This window comes from Pinus tabuliformis, chromosome 3_2 (genome assembly GCF_031772625.1).
Source record: "Pinus tabuliformis cultivar Carrire ecotype Pingquan chromosome 3_2, CPIR1, whole genome shotgun sequence".
NCBI lineage: Eukaryota > Viridiplantae > Streptophyta > Pinopsida > Pinales > Pinaceae > Pinus > Pinus tabuliformis.
The window spans coordinates 707507344-707512691 of NC_142302.1; the positions used below are offsets into that span (position 1 = coordinate 707507344).

The 5348-nt window shown below is 40.0% G+C and overlaps 1 pseudogene; it reads left to right on the top strand.

Annotated features, from left to right (window-relative positions):
• The first annotated feature begins 498 nt into the window (after window positions 1–498).
• On the top strand, window positions 499–1212 carry LOC149182608 (bidirectional sugar transporter SWEET5 pseudogene; annotated as a pseudogene).
• Window positions 1213–5348: the final 4136 nt, after the last annotated feature.

Below are 5348 nucleotides of genomic sequence, written 5' to 3' on the forward strand. Positions count from 1 at the left end.
AGCACATCATGGTCACGACTAAGGAATCTAATAAGTACTATCATTTCAATGAAAATTGTGTTCTTGCTTCTCATGTTGATGCCGATACAACAATAATCTCAACATAAACTTTGTCATCACCATGCCCTGCCATCTTGCCAAACGATTTTGCTACCACAAAAAACCCATCGAACCTTTGATATTGGCCCAGGCATTTGGGCGATAGTGGAATGATGCCATTTCCATCTATGTGTCAAATAATGGAGGATCTCTTATCACATTCGAAGCCATGCCAATAATGTCAATAGGAGTGGAATTCCTTGAGATCTAGCTTTCCATTACATTGCATGCACCATGTGTGTATCGTGGTTATCACACACAACACTTGATTTTTCTCATCACTTGATTTTATTTATTTCCCAAGTTGCTACAAGGATGCGCTCCCATTATAACACTCCTATTCACATCTAATTTTGGGGGCTTTTTCCCCTTCTCCTGTGATGTTCCTTCGACGAAAGAATGGTGATCGCTGATACGATTCGGTTGGTCGTTGGAATCATAGGGAACATTATTTCGATCTTCATGTTCCTTTCACCCTTGCTTGCATTTTTCAAGGTGTGGAAATGGAAATTGACTCGAGGGTTTTTTGGATTTCCTTACCCCATGACTCTGCTCAACTGCTCCTTGTGGGTGTTATACGGCATGCCTTTTGTTCATCCAAACAACATTCTTGTAGTTACAGTTAATGGAGCGGGTGTGATATTTGAAACAGTGTACACTATTATGTTCCTGGTTTTCTGTAAGAATAAAAAGGAGAAGATGAGAGTTGTGGGATTGTTGGCAGTAATAAGCATATTCTTCGCAGTAGTGGCAGGTTTTACATTAACATTAGAGCATACTCATAAGAGACAGACCTTAGTTATTAGGAAAATCTGCATTGTCTTCAATGTCTTCGTGTATGCAGCACCCTTGTCCATCATGAAAAGGGTTATCCAAACTAAAAGTGTGAAGTACATGCCCTTCTACCTTTCCTTGGGTCGCACTGCCAATGGAGCCATCTGGACAGTCTATGGTTGCATACACTTTGACATTAATCTTGTGCTACCCAATGGCCTAGGAGCACTACTAGGGGCATCCCAATTGATACTGTATGGCATATATTATGGGAGTACATGGTGGGATGAAGATGAAGGTTTCCCATTTCCCGACGAGAGTTGTCTGAATATACACTAAAAGCATCGCCAGACAGCAGTGATGAATATGGAGATCATTTTTATGGTGATCATTCTGGATTCGATGCTCGTTATGGTTATGATAAGTCCAGGTCAATATGAATCTGATCGAAGGAGATATGCGTTGAATCTCTGATTCCAACCTGTGGACAGCTCACGCAAGGAGGAAATGGCCCGCATCTACCGCCCCCAATTACCATTGGATCTGCCCGATGGTGATCTGATGGCCCTTGTTCCACTCGCCCGTGATTTCTCCCGATAGCCCTCATAATCTATCTTCGTTGTCCATATAATTCATCCAACGACCAGCGTTCTTTCTCGGCTCTTCGTCAATTTTCAAGGCGTTTTTCAGTGTTTTTGGCTTGACTCATGCATGCGAGGAAAGAGGCGATGACCCAGCAATCTGCACATTTAATCCTCAACAACTCCATTCAAAGAATAGCATGGTCAAGGATGAGAAAGTACTGCATTGAGCAGTTGAATTCATTCAACAATTATGGACATCTATTCATGAAACATTCCACCTGTTCAAGGAGTACATCAAAGTACAGAAAGAGCCATTTTGTTCATTAAAACAATCAGAATGTATCAGAGGCCCATAATAGTTTTTAAATGCGGTTGGTGGTCAGTTATGACCCCTCCACGCTTAGGGCAGCAAATCCATTTTGTGAAAAACTCCATATATACTGAAAAAGAAGATGTAATTGGGTTGATGAGTGTTATTCTGTTGTAAGCTTCAACTTCTGGAGACTGTAACTACTGTGTAACCTGCAGCTTCTAGTCTGCATTTCCAGCTAATACAAGCTTCTTTTACTGTTGATTTCTCACTTTCCACGTCTTCTTCATGTTCCAGGTTGTGCCTGTTTTGCATTTATTAATGTGTTGTTAATGTTTAGCATTAGAGGGGCTGTCATCCCACCTCTGTGTTAGGATTTAGCATGTATCATTGAATTTGTTTGCAGGTTTCTGTTGTTTTAATGCTAGAGAGCTATCATCCTGTCTGTGTATTAGAAAACAGATTTACAGATCTTTAAACTGATTGTAATTGGCCATCACAGGGTCCTGTGCATCTACTGGTGTGATCAGTGTTCTCCATCATCACATTTTCGCTAAAACTGTGAGTAATTGGTGGTTAAAAGCCTTGTAGTCTGGGGGTGTTCACCTATGTTTGGGGTCAAGCACAGTAGAAGTGGTTATCTGGCTTGAATATGTAGCATTTGTTTCATTCATCCACCATATTTCCAACATTTTTGTTGAGTTTGTAATGTTCCCAAGCATCTCTGATATACAACCTAGGAGAGTTTCTTGGGGTGATAACATTAATTGGTGTCGTTGCCAGGGAGAGGAGAATTGAAGCTCAGCTTCCCTGGGAGAATGACACAGCTTCAAGCTTTGATGATAGAAAAGGTTTGAACACAGTTTTTGGTTGTAATCATCTATCTGGCAACTCCATTGGAGGAAGACCATCCTTTGGCGACTCCACATTGAATTTCTAGCTCAGTTTGTGAGACACAATCGAAGAAATCCTCAGAAATCTCCAACTGAATCATTGTCTGACCCTGAGAGGATTGTCAAATCGAAGAAAGATTCACAGAAAGGGGCATCAAAATTAGGTAAGCCTAAGAAATCTCTTGCATCTCTGAAAGATAAAGTTGTTGCTGAAGATTTACAGTTTGAAGATTTAGAGCACAACACTGTTAATAAGGAAAAACCTTCAGATATTAGTCCAGCCCCTTGTTCAGTTAGTTCCCCTTTGAATCTTAGTCCAAAGAAAGCATCCCATTCAGTCCAAAACATCCCTTTATCTCTGCCATCCATCACATTACTCCCTACCATTCAATCTGCTAGTATTCTTCCAAATATTCCAATCATGGTTGGACAGTAAGCACCTACGAGGATAGAAAGAATTGTAGCTGCTAGATATGGACCATTGGTATTGCCTGTGCCTTTAAATCCTATGCCTGTGGGAGAATATCAAAAATATATGCCTAAATTTACTGGTACAAAGGGAGTAACAGTAGAAGAATACCTTCAAGCTTTTTACAATTATGCTGACAATTTAGACATAAGTGAAAATGATGTGTGGATGAGAGTTTTTGTCCAGAGCCTTGATGGAGAGGCTAGGAAGTGGTTTAGAGAACTTCCCCATAGGTCTATAGATGATATTGAAGCATTAGGTGATGCATTTTTGAAGCAATGGGGAGATAAAAAGGACTTGTTGTACTATCATACAGAGTTTGGTAACCTTAAGAAGGAAAATGGGGAATCAATACCTGATTTTAATAGAAGATTCAATCTAATGTATAGTAAGATACCAGCCGAGGTAAAACCTACTCCTACCTCTGCCAAACTCACTTATGCTAATGCTTTTGACTCTAATTTCTACCTATTATTGAGAGAAAGAAGATGTGCTACTCTAGCTGATATGTAGGATGCAGCACAAGAAGTAGAGTCTAATATCATGGTTGCAGAGAAGCTAAAAAGTCAAGCTGACAGAAGAAGACAGAGAAGTTAGGCTTCTACTTCTTCCGCATCATCTTCAGAGCCTAAATTAGATAAAATGACTAAGATGATAGAGTCATTGGCTAATGAAATTTCTAAGCTGAAGGTTGAGCAGAATTCAAGGAAAACAAGGCAGCATAACACTTTTGCTCCAAGAAACCCCAATCCATTCAGAAGAGCAAATGAGCAGTTACAAATTATGCAGAGGGGTGAAGAATCAAAAGAAGATCATAAATTTAAATCCCCTTTCCAAAATGTAGTCACGGAGGAACAATTTGAAGAAGATGAGGATGAAATTCAATGCATGGAAGATAAAGGAAGTGTTGCATTTTTGACATTGGCTGAGTATGAACAATCATTGCTGCAGGAACAAGACAGTCAGGAATGGGATAGAGAAGCTCTCCTACAAGCTGAGAAACAACAGAGATATAACCTAAGATCAAATGCAAAGAATGTCAAAGAGAATCCTACCCAAAGATCCGTTGTCCAAACAAAGTCACAGAATGTCAAACAAAGAAGACCAGCATCTGATCCAGTCATCCTCAAAGCTCCAGTTCAAGAGGTAAAAACTTTCAATAAATCACCTTCTTCTTTCAGCTTTAAGTCAGAAGTCCAGAAATTGAAAATCTTTGTGCTTCTCGTAGAGTTGGTGAAGAGTGAACCATTTAGAAAGCCCATCCTTGAGGCCCTTGAGCTAGGAACAACACAAAGCTCCACTAACTCTGTTAATTTGCAAGATGATAAGACTGCCATTGTCCTTAGTCCTATGATTGAACCTGCTGATAATAATTCTCCATCTTTTTATGTCTCATTTACCATTCATGACAAAATCCTCCACAATTGCCTGCTAGACACAGGGGCCAGCCACAATTTGATGCCTAAAGCTATCATGGAAGAGTTAGGCCTTGATATCACTAGACCCTATCATGATTTATTCTCTTTTGATTCAAGGAAAGTCAAATGCCTAGGATTAATCAAAGATCTGGCTATTACCTTAACTCAGCTGCCCATGAAGAGTATGATGATGGATATTGTGGTAGTAGATGTCCCCCCTAAGTTTGGAATGATGTTGTCCAGAGGATGGATTAAGAGACTAGGCGGGACACTACAGAATGATTTATCTTATGCCACTGTCCTAGTGTTAGGAGGAGAAATCAGGAGGTTATATAGAGAAGCACAGTTGGCATACATCATTAGTGATGAGAAGAATCCTACAAATCATCTAATATATGCAGTGGACACCGATCTTGGAGCATGTATTCTTCAAACAGAAGAATCTCAGAAGGCCGTAATGCAGCTCAGAAAACCAACAGTTCAGGCCGAGAAAGAGAAAGGAAGTCAGATTTCAGAGATGTTCTTTGATGGAGCATGTTCCAGGGAGACTGCAGGAGCAGGGGTGGTGCTAGTACCTCCAAAGAATGAAAGCATTCAGCTATCTTTTAAGCTGGTTTTTCAAGTGACAAACAATATAGCAGAATATGAAGCACTGCTATTGGGTCTTAATGCAGTAAAAGACAGAGGAATCAAGAATCTGAAGGTATTTGGAGATACTGATCTGATAATTCAACAAATAAATAAAACTTTTCAAGCAAAGCACCCAAGGTTGAAGGCATACAGAGATGAGGTATGGAGAAT